This window comes from Talpa occidentalis, unplaced genomic scaffold (assembly GCF_014898055.3).
Source record: "Talpa occidentalis isolate TD23 unplaced genomic scaffold, MPIMG_talOcc4v2.1, whole genome shotgun sequence".
In the NCBI taxonomy this organism is placed as follows: domain Eukaryota; kingdom Metazoa; phylum Chordata; class Mammalia; order Eulipotyphla; family Talpidae; genus Talpa; species Talpa occidentalis.
Genome location: NW_026555331.1, coordinates 143,756,169 through 143,771,143, shown reverse-complemented (window position 1 = coordinate 143,771,143; position 14,975 = coordinate 143,756,169).

The window sequence follows — 14,975 nt, the reverse complement described above, 5'->3', positions numbered from 1 at the left end:
GGTTCATTTGTCTGTTTTCTTCTCAACTGGAAAATAATATGTGCTCATTTTGTAGAAAATAGGAGGTAGAAAAGTAATTCAAACTCTTTCAAAAATTCAACCCAGATTTCTAAAGAAACTGTTAAAATGCTATCACAATTTCATGATTTTTCTGTTGCTTTGCTGATTTGACACCCTCTTGCTTTAAAATGTTGTCATAAGCATCTTCCATATCCTTAAACAAATACACATAAATGTGACATTTAATGTCTGCACATTATTTCAAATATACTATTTCTTCCTTTAAGCTCCTCATTGAGAAAGTCATAAGTTATCTTACAAAACCATCATAAATTGAATCTGGACCTAAAGATATAAACATCTTTAAAACTTTTTACTCACATTCCCAAATTACTTTCCCAAAAGGTTGAAACAGCTTGTACATTCAGCAGTGTCTGGAGGGATTATTTCGTGACATTTGCCAGCTTTAGAGATTCCTTTTGTATATTTAATAAATGCAAGTTGATCTGTAAACTTTCTGAAGTAAGCCAAATATTTTTACAGTGTTTGCTAATTATTTGTGCTGTCTCTTACACTGTCTCTTACACTGTAAGCTTACACTGTCTTTGCTCATTTTTTCACAGGCATCCGTGTTTTTGTTTTTGTTTTTGTTTTTGTTTTCATTGATTTTTCAGACCCAGTCTGTTGTGCTTGTGGCTGGGATCTTAGCATTGTATGGAACACAGTAAAAATTAATTAAGTTACTTCTTTGTAAATCGATATTACTAAGCATTTTCATATTTGTAATAATGATTTTTCTTTGTCATCTTTTAGTTTAATGGGCACAATTTAAACTGTTGAGGGTAGTTGAGTCTCTTTTATCACCGATGCTTCCATTTGGTTCAAGTGAATAGGGACCTGCAAAGGTAGAGCTCAGGTAAACAAACTCTCAGAGTTCCCTTCTAGGCAGTTTATGACTTAATATGTTTAAGTCATTAATAATGAATTGGAATTTATTCTGATAAGAAATAAGAATGGAAGCTAAAATTTTTATTCAAAAGTAAATGATGTAACCTCACTTATTACCCTCCCCTCTCCAAAGATATTTTAATAGATTGTTTCCATATAGTTCATTCATATATGCACTAAGGGATTTTTGAATTTTCTTTTATCTTTCTGAACATGCTTAGTATTGTAGCATATTGAGTAATATAGCTTTATACTGATTTAACATCTTTCAGCAATAATTTCTCATTAAATATCCTTTTCACAGTAAATAATATATTTCAAATGAAATATGTATCCCCCCATAATTTTTAAAATAAAGGATAAAATTTTATTAGAAAAATACACTGCACATACTTTTATTTATTTTTAAAGATTTATTTATTTATTTTTACAAGAACTAGGGTACAGGCCAGATGCGCGGGAGGGTGACAGGATTCACCAGAGACAGAATAGGGAACAGAACAGGCAGAATGATGAAACACACTGCTGAGGGGAGCAGCAGGCGTGGCAGGAGAGGTCTGTTGCGCCATGTGGGACCTTCGCCAGCCGCTGGGGATGGAACCGGCGCTGCAGAGGCTGCGGGCAGCTTCGCAGCCCAGCACTCAACCGCTGAGCCACTGGGGAGGCCCATGCACATATTTTTAAAAAATTGATAATGAGGAATATTTATAATTATTCCCCAACTCACCCTTCACATCCCTATTCTGCATCCTCATAAGAAACGAGGTTTCACTCTTCTAAAAGGTTTTTACCTGGTAATTAAATCCAAGCATATAAATACTTAAAATCTGCCTTCCTAACATTATCTACTTCCAGCTGTACAAGATAGGGTTCAACCACAAGCCTCTATAACTCTTTCCCCTCTTCCTTCTCTTATAGTTAAGCACTATGAATAACCATCTCCCTGTTAAAGCAGAGATGTAAATTTAAATCCTATATTCTAATATCTCCATATTGTTCAAACACCTAAAAGGATTTCATCCTTTACACTGTGAAGAGTTTAGTGTTCCTATGTATCCTACTCCCCAACACTTTCATCGACACAGTTATATTATATTGCCTAGTTTGTATATGATACCAAAAAATTCAAAAGCTATGACTATTCCAACAGATAATAAAAATCAAATGAAACATTTCACCCTAGCGCTTCCACTCAATAATATGAGGTCATGAGTCTCTCTCACTCGGGAAAGTGGCAGCAGCATCAGGAGAGATGGGGCTGTGGGATGCTTTGATGGAGGAACGAATTAGAGTTCACTGTGTTGGGTTTGGTCAGCATTTTCAGAGTTTGGTGGACGTGAATATGTTTGGAGAAGAGCGGGAGGGGAAAAGGAATGAGGGGCGATGCTATCAGGTGTTACTTGATACAAAGGTCTAAGGAAGACTCTAGAGGTAACAGAGAGATGCATCTGTTTTTCTCCCAAGAATATCAGTTGAATGATCACCAGTCCCAGGAAGAGGCCCTGAAGAACCCATGAAAAATCAACCTACAAAAGAAAAAAATGAGCTTTCTCTGCCTGCCAAGTCTAGAGAGGGGTGCTAGATCACAGCCTTAGCATAGGAAGTCTCCTTCTCCTTTCCTTTCCCCCTCTTTTTCTGATCTTTGAGAGATAGAAGTCAGTCATTAAAATAAGGGAAGAAAGCTATATTATGAGAAGCAAGAGAAGCTTGAATATTAAAACAAAAGGAAATGAATATTATATGCGATTGGAGATTTAAATAGTCTATACCCAGCGACTCAGAGTGACAGAAAAACTCCCTTCATTCCATAAAATGAAGCAGCACCTGCTAGACCTTTCATCCAGGAAGTAAAAGGACTAACTCTAAAGCCTAATTTCAATGCAGAAAAAAAGAAAAGTAAGTTTACCCTTTATTGGTATCTACATTTTTTCAAAAGTATATATAGAAATGTACATAAGAAAAAAATATAATTTGGGCCATTTGTAAATCTATTTCTAACTGACTCATAATTTCATTCTTAGTCTCCCCAAATTATTTTAACTTCACAGTTATTATTTTTTCAGATGGCCAAGTTTCTATATCCTTTCAAAAAATTTTGAGTCATATTAACACTAATCCTGGAAATTTGCTAAATAAGTTAATCTGTTTTTGAAATCCTTATTATGTTTCAATTTTGGTACAAATAGTCCTGTTTATTTCTTTCATAATCTTTATAAAAGAATCACATCTATAAAGACTTCTTAATCAATATATAATTGTCTTTATCCAGTATTTCTCTCAATCAACAGAGTCTACAGGGAAGTGTATTGTATGCTGTTGCCACTCCTGGTAGGTATCACTGGTGACTAAATGGCCATGTGCAGGCTGGGTTCAGCCTGGCAGTAAAATAACCATTAAAAATACCATTTTTCATATATTTCTCTATAGTTCAGAGAATCACCATTCTCAGACAGTCCTTTCCTATTCTACCCTTAATGATTTTCATATACTTTCTGCTTTTTAAAAGGGATTTAAGGCACCTTAAAATAAAACAAATGAATACAATAAAGGTCTGGCAAAAATAACATATAAAAGATATAAGGAGGGGGCCTCCCCTGGTGGTGCAGGTGGTTGAGCGCTGGGCTGTGAAGCTGCTCGCAGCCTGGCTGCCAGCGAGGGTCCCACATGGCGTGCAGACCTCTCCTGCCGTGCCCGCTGCTCCCCTCAGCAGTGTATTTCGTCATTCTGCCTATTCTGTTCCCCGCTCTGGCTCTGGTGAATTCTCTCACCCTCCCGTGCTTCTGACTATACCCAGTGCTTGTATAAATAAAATAAATAAATCTTTTTTAAAAAATAAAATAAAAGATATGAGGAGTAGGAGAAAGCAAAAAATTGCTGAGCATGAGGTTTGATATATTTATTGTGACTGCCTATTCAATTTTGTTCTGAATTTCCATAGAAGGAAGAAAACCAATATGCTGAATACTTCTCATTGTTTGACAAAAGAAAGCCAATTTTAACAAAGAAGAGATAGAACTAGAGAGAGAGAGAGAGAGAGAAAGGGCACAAACATTTCTTGCTGGTTATAAATTCTAGACTATCAGAGAATAACAGACCATGTGTCTTTCACCAAAATTATCCGACAAACACAAACAAAACCAATGATAGAACATTTAAATTTAACTCAATAAAACGAGTTGTTTCGGGGACAAGTTAATATGAAATGAAGTTGTAGGTTTTCTAGGGCTAGGAGAGAGGTGGAGATTACTAGAGACAAGATTGGATTCCATTTTCCTTAGACTATTTTACTTACAACACTCTGATCTCAGTAGGGTTTTAAGCAGAAGTTGGTAGGCAGATGGTTTGAGATCAAGTACACCAGCAAGTCTAGTGGAGCAGCGTTATTTGCTAAAGGAGAACCACATGTTGAATGCCACACTGGTGGGTGGCAATGCTAATGTAACTGTTGGGCAGTCCACTCTTAGAGGCACAGCCTGTGCAGTAAGTGTGCGCTGTATTCATAATGGATGTACTAACCTCTTCCATGTCTCCAAAAAGACACTGATTCCTTTCTAAACTTTAAGTCAATAAAATTGCATTAGGCTGACAACAAGGACATATGTTTCCAACACTAGCCTAGGAAAAGGCTTATAATGCAAAGTCCCAAAAAAAAATGAAAAGCCTTCTTTCCAGAAGCAAGTTTATGTCTGTTCAAACTTTAGAAGCATAATCATAAATTATAAATATTTTTCAAGTGTGTTGTTCATTATCTAAGTTTAAAAAAAGGCTTCTTAATATCTTAGTATTTCAAAGCTTTTAAAGTCAAATCCCCAACATAACCTGCTCTATTTTAAAAAAAAGAATCATTTGTTTTAAAGTGATGTGGTCATGCTAATGTACTTTAAAAATTAATTAAATTTAATATAAACATCTCAAGAGAGAGGAAGTTTTACCCCATTTTCATCTGAAACCACAGACACAAAGCCCTTAGTAAACATATTTTCATGCTGTGCCATATGGAATATGGAATGTCCAGGCAAACTGCTTAAATGTCACCCAGCCAAATGCAAACCCAGCAGATAGTTTGGAGGAACAAGTGTTTGAAAGTCTAATACACCCAGATTAATGACAAGCCAGTTATACCCACGATGTTTTTCCCACCGAGCAGGGATGCACGCCAGATGAACTTGCAGAACAACATGGAAAACTTGGAGTGTTTCTTGGCTAAGAATGGCATGTATAAACTTTTAGGACTCTTAAATTTTTAATCAAAGTCCAGATAAGCGCTTTATATCAAACTCTGAAAAGAGGTCACAATCATGTTTTGACAGCTGAATAAGAATTAGATAAAACCAAATTGTGTACTAGCTCTAATAAGCCCTCAGCTGTCTAAATATTCCCCAGAGGAGCAGGGGAGTAAAAGTACAAACTCACCCAACAGGGTCATCCTAACAAATGAAGACAATCAGACCAATTAAATCTGTTGAGCATTTTATTCTACTAAATTGAAAGGCTCCCTGTAAGCAAAAAGTCATTTCCCCCTAGTAAATCTTTTCTCTGACCATCTTTGCTTCCTAACTTGGCAGATAACTGAGTCACCGAGCAAGTCTGTCTACCACGATTAATTCCCAAACAGATGCTGAATCCCTATTCAATGCACTGCAGTATAGACCAAGGAAGAATCAAAATTGATTACAACATGTATCTGTCCACCCAACAACAACCTGGTGAATGAACATCTGGAATGCCATAATATAAAACAAAATTCATAAGCATGTAGAAAAAATAAAGACTGACATTAAATATACAAAAAATAATAGCTGTTATAATCTAGGATAATAAATTATCTTTATCTTCTGAAAAAAAATCTCTAAGAATTTGTTGGTTTTGTATTAAAGAGACTCTCTTAAATATTGTCTCACAATATAGCTGGGGAAAGACCAATAAAAGTGCACAACATGTGCCAAGAAAACAATTCAAAAGTAGCATATCAACATGTGAGACAGAATATGCTGTAAGATAAAATCAAAGCTCTGTGTAAGAAGCAACCAAAAGGTTTGAAGTTGGTTCAGAGTGGCTTCCTGAAGGAAGTGACTTTCTGGACTAGAAAACTAAATGATCTTGCAGCAGAACATAATAAATTTATGAAGATACTGGAAAAGCTGGAGCAGATGTAATCTGAGTCTGCAAGAATGCTGAGTCTGCAAGAAAGGAGATAATTGCCTACATATTGCAAGAATATGTAGGGAAAAAATTACATTTTTTCAAAAGCAGTTGGGTGGCAGGAAAAGCTTTGTGCTAGGATGAAATGACCTGGATTTGTGTGCTGGCCCTGCCATTTTCATGAGTTTGGGAAATTCACATGAATTCGCAATCTCAATTTCTTCATCTGAAAATGACTGTAATAATTACTTCCCTTTGTTATCATAAAGGTCAAATGATGGGTTTCTGAATATGAAAATGTAAAGTGTAACTTGTGCAAAAGGGACTTCTATGAAGAACATGGTATATACATCTGTCCAAATCTTCCCAGGACCCAGTCTCCAACTCTGCACTCTCTCCACACTCTCCTAAATGAATCTCATTGATGTCCCAGACCTTAACCTCCCGTGTATATCCTGATGGTTCTCAAAATACTAACTCAGAGCTAAGCACTTCTTAGATATTCCGAACTGATGATCCAAGCATCCTTAATTTCAACATATCCAAAACTGAAATGGGCTCTTTCCTCAAAAATCTGCTCCATACCTTTTATAATATATCAGAATAAAATTCAAGATCAACATGATCCTTGTCTTAGATTCCACAGAAGCAGACTCTGAGACGAGTATTCATGTGCAATTGCAGAGAGAAGGACTTTCTCCCAAGGAAAGCTCTAAAGGAGGACAGGAAAGAGTAAGGGAAATGGTGGAAGCCCAGCAACGATGTGATTTCAGCCAAAGGTCAAGTCTCAGCCTGATCTCAGAGAAGATCTGGGCATCTGTGAATCTCTGTTTGTGCCTCCTTCAAGCAAGGGGGTTGACCTTTCATACTCTGCTACAGTCAGTCTTTAGCTAAAAGTCACCAGGATCAGAATGGGGAAACAATTCCCAGGCAGTTCCAGCTCTCTGCATTTGTGAGTAAAGAGGCTCTTGGAACAGTCTTCCAAAGAGAGGGAAAAAGAAACACAAGAGAAGCCTGATCCCAGATGTCAGAACTCAGAGATCTGAGAATATGTGCGTACAGTTAGCACTGGAAGCATCCTCTGACATACTCAACCCAGCAGACTGAGTGGTACTGCCCTAGCCCTGAGGCTCATCCACCTTGTGCATTGTTCTCAGATCCAGGATTTCCTTCGAATTGATTCTGAGCACTCTTATCTCTACTGTGACATTATGGTGACTTGAACTACTACTACAGCCACCAGCCTCTTCACGATGCCTGCACCCACTACTAACCTGTCCTCCGAAGGACAGACAGAGTGATGTTTTATAACAGATTGGATTTGTTACTCCCACATTTAAAATCCTTAAATATCTCCCCATAATTTTTAAGATGATATTAAAAGTTCTTGAAACATATAGTCAGTTTATCTTACCCATAGCTCTTCCAATACAAAATGAATGCACATGTTCACGCCGAGAAACATTAGGAAGAGTTACTGGTAGATAGCAGAACATCATGCCTTCCAATCCATCCTCCATAAACTTCTTATAAAATCCCATAAATTTGGCCACAAGTGCTTCCAAGTAATATATGGCTTTGCTCCCCAGCTGTCAATGCCATCTGAGTCAATTAGGTGGATTTACAGAGGGCATACACTCACCACACGCAAAGCTAGCTTGGGGGTCAGGGAGTGAGTTAAATAACTTCTCATCATCCCTCTCTCAATTTCTGTTGAGGCAAAGTAATTTGCACACTTTGAATAGAACTTTTGAAAAATGTAACCTCATAATAAGAACTTGTTTCCATTTTTAACTCTGCCCAATTCAGTAATTTCTAGACACAAGAAAAGATGTCAATGATCACCAATGATTTAATGAGACTCCACTACTCTCTGAAACATCTTATTCCTGGTGAGCAAAGCAAGGACTGTTACATGGACATAAGGATGAATAAAGAAGGGGTGTGAAGAATGTGTGTGCTTTGAGTAAAGCAAAATGAGGATGGAATAGAACTGGAGGCTCCTTGGCACAAAACCAAGCAATGTTCTGCTCACAAGGTACAGGGACCGATGCCCCAGGTTCCACTTCCACTAGAACCAAACCTCTCCATCCCAGGGACCTGCGCAGATTGCTGGTGTAGTCCCCAATGCTCTCAAGCTTGTTTCTTTCAAACCCTGGGAAACTTTTCATCTGATCATTGATTTGCTTGGTTTTTTCTTCCCTCCATCCTTAATTTCATTGATGCCAGAAACTATGGTTTAGTTGATTTTTTTTTTATCTCTTTATGTGCCAATCCAACCCTATAAGTGGTAAGTAGGCAGCAGTTGCTAAGTATTTATTGATATATGTTTTATGATAGTATGTCAGATTGGAAAAACTTTGGGTAAAAGGGCTAAATTGTAAAGAAATTGAGACGAGAATGGGAAGCACTTCTACAGGAATATTTTCTTGCCAAGAAAAAGGCACACGCCAGAAGAAAGGAAGCAGAGTGAAAGACGAATGGTATAGTATACTCAAATATACTAGGACCTAGAGTATGCCAGTAACAATGGAGAAGAGGTAAAGGTGATTGCAATGCATCTAGGAGGTTGATAAGGACTCTGTTCTCAAATATATTGGCTTGAAGAGATAAAAGACTAAAGACTATACAAGTTTATAAGATCATAAAAAATTAGGTCATGTTAGCTCATTTTTTAATAGAAACAACATATGCATTTGAAAGGTTGATTTGAAATCTGTTTCTCCCACTTAAAAACTATTTAATAATGGAGACATTTCTTTAAGTTACAGTTTCTTCCTAAAAACTATAAAAGTTATCATTAAATCTCATAAGCTGTTGCAAAATTAGATGTTATATAAATAACAGCTATCACAGTGCCTGACACCATATACATTATGCTTGTTTACCCACTCATTATTTTATCTTTTGCAGGGGCTTTTTATGCCTGCATGCTTTGGGGCTGGGACTACAGAATACAATTAGAAACCAGTACCTCTACTATATCAATAGCAAATAATAAGTCTAAAAGAGAAAGAAAGACTTGATGATACATTTTGATTAATTAACAAAATAAAATAAGAGGTTTTGCTAAATTATGGGCAACCATATGTCTCTAATTCCATCTTCTTCCTAAATCTAGCCTAGATGCTCAGCCAGATTGTTACACAACCAAAATTAATGTGTCCTTAGTAAGACCTTGCACATCAAAGTACTACAGCATGCTATGAATATAAGAAATGAAAATCTATTATAAAATTTCAGATCAAGCTGGTTTATCACAGGTAGGAATATATGACGGTAAGTAACTCCCCAAGCCTTACTTGAAGAAAACAAGTCTGGGCGGCTAGACCAAGTGTGGTGTCTTACTGCCTCTGTTGGCTGAATTCCATCATCACATCCATTAAATCCAATTTTCTCTGCTTGAGTAGCTTCTAATTTATTTCATCCCTGCCTTGCTTGAATTAGGTATTCAAAAGGATGACAATAACTTTTGTTTTGCTCATCATATCCTTTTTCTGAAATACTATCATAGTAACTATGGCAATGAAGGCTACCTATCATCATCCACCATTAGGGTACTACTTGCCCTTGAGTAATGATGTAGGACTTTGGACAAATTCAAAAGCCCTGGGTAGAAATGATTCTAACAAGGAAAAAAAGAGGACTGAGTCTGTGACCCTGACCCAGAGTTTCTGTAGATATAAATAACTAGAATGATCTAAATCAGAAGATACCTGAGCAGCCATTCAAGAACTAATTGAAATCCTAAATCAAGGCATTGGAATAGCGCCCAACTTAGTGGGAGGTCTGAGTAGATCCAAACAATTTCCTTCAGCTTCAAGTTATCGTTGGGAAGTCTGGAGAAGCTGGAACAGATGGTTGATTCATACATCATTGAAAATCCCAGTCGAACAAACCCTACTTCACCTGAAGTCTCCTTTACAATATATCATACATGATATTGTTGAGTAGAAAATGCATCACTATGGACAAAATGCAACAAGGTTGAAATAAGAGGGAGCAAAGTGATCAAACATTTTTTGTAAATGGTCAGGACACAAAAAACTCTCCTTTGCATATTTTACTCTGTTTTACTATTTACAACTCTTCAAAAATGCAAAATCTATTCTGAGCTAATGGAAAGTATAAAAATAGGCCAGGGCCTGCCCTGGTGGCGCAGCAGTTGAGCACTGGGCTGCAAAGCTGCCTGCAGCCTCTGCAGCACTGGTTCGATCCCCGGCCACCGGCGAGGGTCCCACATGGTGTGACAGACCTCTCCTGCCACACCTGCTGCTCCCCTCAGCAGTGTATTTCGTCAAGTCTGCCTGTTCTGTTCCCCTCTCTGGTGAATTCTCTCACCCTTCCGCACTTCCAACTGTACCCAGTGCTAGTATAAATAAATAAATAAAAATCTTTAATTAAAAAAAGGCCATAGTTACCAACCCCTATCTAAAACATATCAGTTGAAAAGTCAAAAATTATCAAATTGGATGGAAAAAAACAAGACCCTATATACGATGCCTACAAGAAATTCACTTTAAATGTAATGATATAGGTAAGTTAAAAGTAAGATTATTTTAAAAGACATGTCATGGAATTACAAAGCAAAAGAAGGCTAACATGTTTATATTAATATCAAATATCTAATCTCAAAAACCATAAAAATTACAATGTTATCAAAGGATCAATTCATCCAGAATGCATCACCATTTTAAAAATTAATTGAACAGAGCATTCAAATACATGAAACAAAAACTGGTAGAAGTGAAAGGAGAAAATAATAAAATCAAGAATAGTTGGAGATTTTAACGCTCCTCTCCCAGTAATCAATAGTACAAATAAGAGAAAATCATCAAGGATGAAGAAAACACAAATAATAGCAAAACAACTCAACTTAATTATTATTTATAGAAAATTATTTTCCCTGAAAAATCAGAATACACAATCTAAGAGCAGATGACTGATAAATAGCAAAACAACTCAACTTAATTATTATTTATAGAAAATTATTTTCCCTGAAAAATCAGAATACACAATCTAAGAGCAGATGACTGATAAATAAAGAAGATGCCGCATAATAGCTCAATGGAATACTACTCTGCTCTATGTAAAACATGAAATCTTGCCATTTGCAACAACATGGATGTAACTGGAGGGGCTTATGCTAAGTGAAATAAATCATCAGAAAGATAAATACTGGATGATTTCACTTATATGTGGATATAAAGAAGCAAAACTAAGGAAAAGACAAAACTAAATCAAAACAAACCCTTGGGGCCTCCCTGGTGGCAAAAGGGGTTAAGCACTGCACTATGAAGAAATCCGCAGCTTCTGCAGCATGAGTTCGATCCCTGGCCTACCAGGAAGCAGCTCACATGGCACAGCAGACCTCTCCTGTCTTACCCACTGCTCCCCTCAGCAGTGTGTTTCAGTCCGTCTGCCTGTTCTGTTCCCCACTCTGTCTCTGGTGAATCCTCTCACCCCCACATCTCTGGCCTATACCCCAGATCTTGTATGCATAAATAAAAAAATCTTAAAAAAAAAACAAAACTGGAATCCAGCTTCAGAACTGAAGCTCCAATGGAGTTTGGTCAAGGTGGGGACCAATAAGTGAAGAAGGCCCAATGGACTATGATGGAGCAGTATTGGGGCATACAGTGTAGTGACAGACATCTGAAGAGGAGTGAACATTTACCAGTAAAACACAGTGTTGTAAGCCAATGTGACTTCAATAAAAATTAATATTTTTAAAGAAATTAAAGACAAAGAGCTGAATCACAGGTTAATCACATGTATAAGAAGGGTAATCTGTTGATAAGGCACATCTTAATTCTGATTGTATCTATTGATACACTGGAGCTTTTTCCTACTGCTGATGCTCTCTGACCTCTTCCAGAATATATAGCTTTGCATCCCAAAATATGATCTCAACAACTGTCCTGCAAGAGAGGCCAACCTGAAAAACAAAAAATATTTAGCCAAGATGTCTTTACTTTAGAAAAAGTTTCCCAGCTTTCCCAGATACATTTTTAAACTTGTCCTTTTTACAGCTGTTCAAAACCCAAGCTTTTTCTATTTAATGATAAATCTTTGGTCATTCAGCAACTATGGAGCAACTATGTACCCTCAAGGACTTTGCAATTTAGTGCATGTGGGTGCACAAAATAAATACATTTGAAAGAACAGAAAATCTAGAAATATAGTTGATGCTAAAATTCCTGTGATTCCAGTTATGATTACAGAATTTTAGAGAAAGAGAAAAATCAGAAGATCAATGAGACATGGAATAGCCTTCATATATCATATTGGACCAGAGGAAAATGGGGACCCCAAGGATAAAAGCATAGAAGAAAGACTATCTAAGGTACAGGGAACAGATTAGATGAGTAGGGTATAGAAGTCAGATTTAAGGCAAAATGTGGTTTGAGAGTCTTGAAGTCAAGCAGAAAATCTCAGAAAACCATGGGAAATAGGTTCAAAGTTGTGATAAACATGAAAAATGTAAACTTTGGGGACAAGTGTGCATAATCCTGTGTGATGCTTGAGGAAGAGAAAGTTTGACACCAGGTGGCCCATCCGGAGTGATGCCTGGATGACCACAGTGGAAAAGAGAAAATAAAAGATGTAAAATATTTTCAAAGCTAGAAATGACTGCACTTAGTTCATGGGGGCAGGAGAAAAAGAGGCTTTTGAATTCTAGGAAAATATAGGGGGTACATTGAGAAAGTAGCAAAACATAAATGACACTGAGAAAGTAGATCTGAAAGAGATGATAATAGGATGAAATCTTGCAGATATTAAGGACAAGGGGTGTCAACACTCTTGAGTGCTGATGTGAACACCACAGATCGCAGTGCCAGAGCAGAACCAGAAACACAAATTTCTCAGCTGTCTAAACAGACATGACAGTTAAAGTTACCAAAAAATTGATGTCTTAGGGGAAAATGTTCATGAGAAAAGTGAGCTAAGGGTCAAGACTGAGCTTTCTGAATATCCAGTGAAGAAGGAAGGAAAAGGACAGACTGATACAGGAAGCAGAGGAGCAACAGAAAGGTTTAAAAATGACTTTCAAAAAGTCAAAGACAATGAATGGTGCCCAACACTACAAAGATATGAAGGAGACTGAAATGGATCGAAAGCAAATAAAAGATTAAAATTTGCAGGGCCTGCAGGGTGGGGCGGATGAGGGAACTCTTGTGTGATGGGTACAGAGCTTCAATTTTGCAAGATGAAAAGCGTTCTGGAGATGGATAATGGTGATGGTTACACAACAATGTTATTGCCAAACTGTCCACTTAGAAATGTTTAAGATGGTCTGTTTGTTATGTGTGTTTTACCACAATAAAATAATCAAATAAGTTCTATTTGACATACAAAGATCTGTATCTCACTGTATATGTTTGGGGTTTGTTTTTGTGGTTTTTTTTTTTTGTTTTTTTTTTTTTTTGTCATTATAGGAGACATTCATTTTTCTGCTGTGGATAAGAAAATAATCAATTCATCATATTTGGTTACCCAGCAGTTCCCAATCAAAACTCTTCAATCGCTATTCAGATACATTTTTCTTATTAGTGAAAACATCCTTCTGAAACAATTTTTCATGATGATTTCTGCCAATAAAAGTTCAGAAGCAGCATAAGTTCCTCATAAAATCCAGATAATTATACCTTTTGTTTGCAAACTTCTGGGGAATGGACACAACACATGCATACTAAAGTCTAAATTGCAGAACTAGAAGGAACCTTCCATTTCTATTCTAACTTCCTAAAGTGAAGACAAAGAGCTGGCAGAAGAGTGGAGCAGGAACCCATCTCCCCAGGGCCTGTTCAACTGCTTTCCCCACATACTGCTCCTCACCACAAGAAATGGTTTCCTCATGAATAATTCGGTAAATGTGTGTAGGAGTCTCATGTAGGAATTAAATTAACAAAAGTTCCTTTGGGGAAAGAAATTTCTTGTTCCAGAGAGAGGTCACAGGCTTCAACCTTTCAAATGAATTGTTGTACTAGAGTATTATTCTTTCCAATTAGTCTATCGGTCTATAAATGACCGTAAGGTGCAGTGACAACTCTGTGCTCAGAAAAGCCTCATACACAATAAATAATTTAGGGCTTCCCTGGTGGTGCAAGGGGTTAAGTCTCAGCACTGTGAAGCTATCGGCAGCCACTGCAGCATGAGTTCAATCGCCGACCAGGGAGCTGATTACACATGGTGCAGCAGACCTCTCCTGTCTTGTCTGCTGCTCCCCTCAGCAGTGTATTTCAGTCAATCTGCCTGTCCTGCTCCCCACTCTGTCTCTGGTGAATCTTCTCGCCTCCCCCTACATGCCTCTGGCCTACACCCCAGCTCTTAAATGCATAAATAAATATAAATCTTTTAAATACATAAATCATTTAATGCAATTTTTTTTTTTTTTATTTTTATTTTTTTTTAAATATTAAATTTTATTTTTATATTCCCCATACAATTGCAAACGCCCCATTCTGACCCAATCCTTCCCCTCCCGCCCCCCCACCCCCCAAAAAAGTGTCTCTGGTTCATAGTTTTTTTGTTGATTTTGATTTTCACTTTCTTATATTCATTTTCCTGGTCCCTTATTTAAGTTTTCTAGATTCCTGCTATGAGTGAGACCATCCGGTATTTTTCTTTTTCTTTTTGGCTTATTTCGCTGAGCATGATCCCTTCCAGTGCCATCCATGTTGCTGCAAATTGCATGTGTTTATCTTTTTTGAATGCTGAGTAATATTCCATGGTATATATGTACCACATCTTCTTGATCCAGTCATCTATTTTTGGGCATTTGGGTTGTTTCCAAAGCTTAGCTATTGTAAACAGTGCTGCTATAAACATAGGAGTGCAGGTGCTCTTTGGAATTGATGTTTCTGTGTCCTTTGGGTAAATAC